Here is a 5671-nt window from a genome sequence, read left to right as displayed (position 1 = left end):
GGTTACAGGGAGGTATGATTACTCCATTGTACTCCAGCCTGGGTGCTGGGTGACAGAGCGAGAGCTCATTTCTTTTTTTTTTGAGACGGCATCTTGCTCTTTTGCCCAGGCTGCAGTGCAGTGGCGCGATCTCGGCTCACTACAAGCTCTACCTCCCAGGTTCACACCATTCTCCTGCCTCAGCCTCCTGAGTAGCTGGGACTACAGGCGCCCGCCACCGTGCCCGGCTAGTTTTTTGTATTTTTTTAGTAGAGATGGGGTTTCACCGTGTTAGCCAGCACAGTCTTGATCTCCTGACCTTGTGATCCGCCTGCCTCGGCCTCCCAAAGTGCTGGGATTACAGGCGTGAGCCACCGCGCCCAGCCACGAGAGCTCATTTCTAAAAAATAAATAAATAAAATAAAAACAAAGGTAATAAATACCCCAAACTCATCACTGTGTAATTACTTTTATATATTTCACTATCATTTATGCTCACTTTTTTTTGGCTGGGTACAGGGGACTTTATTGATGGTACATGACAAAGTGGGGTCTCATAGTCCTCTCCCATTCTTCAGGGAGCCTGGCGTGGAAACTGTGTTCAGGATGGGGAGATTCTCAGTGTTGTGGGGGACTGAGTTTGGCAGGGATTCCCCAGCAGCTGAAGGCCTCTCTTCCTCTCGTGCTATCACTGGGGTTGGTGGTTCAGAGGGCTCTTACTCCTTGGAAGCCATGTAGACCATAAGGTATATCGTTCTGTTGCTGTAGCCAAATTCATTGTCATCGCAGGAAATGAGCTTGACAAAGTAGTCATTGAGGGTAATGCCATTCCCAGCATCTAAGGTGAAAAAAGTGGGTGTCTCTGTTAAAGTTGGAGGAGACAACCTGGTGCTCAATGTAGCTCAGGAGACCCTTGAGGGGGGCCTCTGATGCCAGCTTCACCACTTTCTTGATGTCATCATATTTGGCAGCTCTCTCCAGATGGCAGATCAGGTCCACAACCCACGTGTTGGCAGTGGAGACATGGAAGGCCATGCCGGAGAGTTTTCTGTTAAGCTCAGGGATGGCCTTGCCCACAGCCTTGGCAGAGTGGGTAAATGCAGGGATGATGTCCTGGAGAGTCCTGTGGCCATCACGCCACAGTTTCCCAGAGAGGCCATCCGCAGTCTTCTGGGTGGCAATGTTGGCACCAACTGTGGCCATGAGTCCTTCCATGATGCCAAAGTTGTCATGGATGACCTTGGGCAGGCTAGCTAAGCAGCTGGCAGTACAGGAAGCATTGCTGACAATCACGAGGTGGTTTTCATACTTCTCAAGGTTCACGCCCACCACAAACATGGGGATATCAACAGAGATGGCAGAGATGACCCCTTTAGTTGCACCCTCTAAGTGAGCCCTAGCGTTCTCCAAGGCAATGAAGAGGCCAGTGGACTTCACAACATAATCAGCATCAGGACCAGCCCATTTGATTTTGATGGGATCTTGTTCCTGGAAGATGGTGATGGGATTTCCACTGATGACAAACTTCTTGTTCTCAGCCTTGATGGTGCCATGGAACTTGTCATGGGTGGAATCATACTGGAACATGTAGACCATGGAGTTGACCTGAATGAAGTGGTCATTGATGGTAACACTATCCACTTTGCTAGAGTTAAAAGCAGTCCTGGTAAACAGGCTTCCAATATGGTCCGATCTGTTTACTCTGGCCTTCATTCACACCATGATGTCTCAAGGCTGCTGCTGGTGCTACACAAGAAGATATGTCTGTATGTCGTATGGAAAGAGCACAGGGCTCATCTGTACTCCTGAATTAACTTACATTTATTGTATCTATATGGTGAAAATACTATATAATAGTGTACTTTTTTTTGTTTTTGAGACAGAGTTTCACTTTTGTTGCCCAGGCTGGAGTGCAGCGGCAGTATCTCGTTTCACTGCGATCTCTGCTTCCTGGGTTCAAGTAATTCTTTTCCTCCACCTCCCAAGCAGATGGGGTTACAGACACACACCACCATGCCTGGCTAATTTTTTGTATTTTTAGTAGAGATGGGGTTTCACCATGTTGGTCAGGCTGGTCTTGAACTCCTGACCCCAAGTGATCCACCCGCCTCGGCCTCCCAAAGTGCTGGGATTACAGGCATGAGCCACCACGTCTAATAGTGTACTATTTATGGACTACATTATTTATCTCTCCTCAACTCTACATTCAGTGATGTCACATTGGCAGCTTAAAATTGATGAAGGTGGGAGTATTTAATCATTAAAATCCACAAACACTAGAAATCATGCCCCTTCTTCCCTCAAGCCAGTTGTTAAATTTTTACCAGAATACCTGGGTCCTGATTGTACTCCTAATGTCATATGTGATTTTGAGCAAAGCCCTGTTTTCCCCAGACTCCCATGTGTCTATGTATCACTTTATAATTGACAAAAGGGAAGCATCTTTGTGTGCTAGGCGCTGTTGTCTCATAGAATTCTTAGAACTACCCCAGGGGTAGAATATTGTAGTCCAAAGAGCGAAGAAGAACTTTGCTCCAGGGTGGCTCTGTTACCAGAATTCCCAAAAGATGGCACTGCGGACTGGCTTGGAGGTACAAGCCACACTGTCTTTCAGTGCCATGTTCTCCACATTGGTTAAAGGATAACAATTACATACATATGATATATATAATATAATATATATTACATACATATGATATATAATATAATGTATTTATATATAATATATATTATGTATATATTATATATAGTTTTTGAGATGGAGTTTTGCCCTTGTTGCCCAGGCTGGAGTGCAATGGTGCAATCTCGACTCACCGCAACCTCTGCCTCCTGGGTTCAAGTGATTCTCCTGCCTTAGCCTCCCAAGTAGCTGGGATTACAAGTATGCGCCATTACACCTGGCAATGTATATATATTTTAAGATGAGGTCTCACTCTGTCTTCCAGGCTGGAATGCAGTGGCACGATCTCAGCTCAATGCAACCTCTGCCTCCTGGGCTCAAGCCACCCTCCCACTTCAGCCTCCCAAGTAGCTGGGACCACAGGCACACGCCACCGTGTCTGGCTAATTTTTGTATTTTTATAGATACAGGGTTTTGCCGTGTTGCCTAGGCTGATCTTGAACTCCTGGACTCAAGCAGTCCACCTGCCTTAGCCTCCCAAAGTGCTAGGCTTATAGGCGTGAGCCACCGCATTTGATCAATAATAATATTCTTTTGGGCACCTCCAGCGTTGCTTTTGGGACTCACACACCATAAGCCTCCTTCTTCGCTGTTTCTGGAAGTGGGGAAAGATCTAGCTCCCTCTGGCTTCTGTATAAGGGAGGCAGGAGGCGGGAAGTGGAATATTCTTACTACAATAGCGAGGGTTTTTCCCAAAAGGGAGACTGGGCTTGGATGCAGATAACCCGAACATCAACTGTCCTGTTCCCCATTTGCTGCCAAACACATATACTCTGTGTTTTGAACTTAGACTTGCTTCCCAATTAGCATAAACTAACTACCACTTCTGTAATTAAAAACATTGTTTTAATTACTCTTCAATGAAGGCATCCCAAAGCCTTGACGACTGTCCTCCAGCTCTCTCATAATTCCTGCTTAAGAATCTGCAATCCATGAGTGAATGGTGAAGTTAATCTCCCTATAAAACCACCTAGAGACAATAGTGGCAGAAAGGGAAAAGAAAGAGAAGTAAAAGTATTCAAAATATGCAAATATCTACATCAAGGAAAGAAATTCAAGTAGAGACTATAATCCCTCCCTCTGTAAAGCAGTTTAAGGCTGATCTTGTATTTATGACTTTCCTTCTTTACTATCTATTCTAGGTTCCATCTGCCTTCAGTCAGCAACAGATGGTCGAGTTATTTAGCCACAGGAGAGACCACCCCTTCATTCCTGAGTGATCTGTGGCCTAGAAGATCCTTTTGTATAGAACTGCAGTAGTTTTGCAGTGACTTTGATCACAGAATATTGCAGTAGTTGTAGGATCCTCTGGAAACATAGCAAAGTCTATCACTAAACCTCCCTGCCTCCACTCAACCTATTTCCACTTGGTAGCTAGAGTTTAAAATTCTAGAAAAATCTTGATTTTTTTTTTTTCGGCTTGTCTGTTCAGTGGCAGGAGATGCTCAAAAAGGTTGAGTGGAAATTTCAACTTCCAGTTTGGTGAAAAATTATGTCACTTGATGGAGGCATTTCTCCCTTGGAGACTAAAATTTTAACATACCTCTCCTCCCTACAGTCATAGGGTAAAGAAGCAAATAACTTATGAGTGAGTCAAAAAGTTTAATTGTGGGCCAGGCTCAGTGGCTCACGCCTGTAATCCCAGCACTTTGGGAGGCTGAGGCAGATGGATCGCTTGAGGCCAGGAGTTTGAGACCAGCCTGGGTAACATGGCAAAACCTCGTCTCTAAAAAAAAACCAAAAAAATTAGCCGGGCTTGGTGGCTAGCACCTGTGGTCCTAGCTACTTGGGAGGCTGAGGTGGGAGGATCAGTTGAGCCCGGGAAGTGGAGGTTGTAGTGAGCCAAGATTGCACCACTGCACTCTACCCTGGGTGACAGAAGGAGACCATGTCTTAAAAAAAAAAAAGGTCTAAGTATGAGAGAAACCACTCCTACATTCAGCCCTTGGTTTCTGAACTGTGTATCTGGCTAAAGGAGAAATGGTATACTGGTTCAGAGCATATACTGCATCCTTTTAACAGCGCTGTATCTCACAGGGTGCTATCTAACAGCTGGTAGATTACCTGGGCCTTCAGTAGGCTTTGCCACCACTCTAGAAGGTTGGCTGATGGAGCGCAGGTCAGACCAGTGAATCCTGTGGTGTCTGCATACTGTCTCACTTATTTTCTTTTTTTTTGAGACGGAGTTTCACTCTCGTTGCCCAGGCTGGAGTGCAGTGGCCGGATCTCAGCTCACTGCAAGCTCCGCCTCCTGGGTTTCGGCCATTCTCCTGCCTCAGCCTCCCGAGTAGCTGGGACTACAGGCGTCCGCCACCTCGCCCGGCTAGTTTTTGTATTTTTAGTAGAGACGGGGTTTCACCGTGATAGCCAGGATGGTCTCGATCTCCTGACCTCGTGATCCGCCCGTCTCGGCCTCCCAAAGTGCTGGGATTACAGGCTTGAGCCACTGCGCCCGGCCTATCTCACTTATTTTCTTGTGAAGTAAATTTCATGGTCAGAAACAATATTGTGTGGGACACTAAGATTGTGTATTAAGTCCATAGATGGAGGTTCTGAGAGAAGAATGAGAAGCAGGGAAAGGAAATTCAAATCCAGAGTAAGCACTGTCACCAGTGAGACAAATTGTTCCTTCTTCACAAGGGACATAGTCCTATGTAATTGATCTGCCACCAAATAGTTGGTTTGTTCCGTCAAGGTATGACACCACATCAAGAGTCCAGGACTGTTTGCTCCTGTGGGCAAACTGGGCATCAGTAGGTCAGTAGTGGTGGTTGCCAGGATGGCCTTGGACAGGGATGTCCCTGTTCTTGGGCCTATGCATAATTTCCACTTCTGTCACTATCGTCCTTTGTCCATGAACCCACTGAACAAGAACTGGACTGGCTGGTGGAAAAGGCCGTCTAGTTAATATCCACAGAACATCATATCTGCTGATTATTAAAAGCTTCCTGCACAGCGGTGGCCTGTGGCAAGCAATCATTTGGCACACCTGCTGTCTCATGATCTGGGACC

General features: G+C 46.1%; 1 pseudogene; it reads right to left on the bottom strand.

Moving 5' to 3' along the window:
- Positions 1 to 695: 695 nt before the first annotated feature.
- On the bottom strand, positions 696 to 1692 carry LOC105521444 (annotated as a pseudogene).
- Between the last annotated feature and the right edge of the window lie 3979 nt (positions 1693 to 5671).

Source organism: Colobus angolensis, unplaced genomic scaffold (assembly GCF_000951035.1).
Source record: "Colobus angolensis palliatus isolate OR3802 unplaced genomic scaffold, Cang.pa_1.0 Scaffold4, whole genome shotgun sequence".
In the NCBI taxonomy this organism is placed as follows: domain Eukaryota; kingdom Metazoa; phylum Chordata; class Mammalia; order Primates; family Cercopithecidae; genus Colobus; species Colobus angolensis.
The sequence above is the reverse complement of the archived record's forward strand: the minus strand, read 5'-3'. Positions and strand labels throughout refer to the sequence as shown.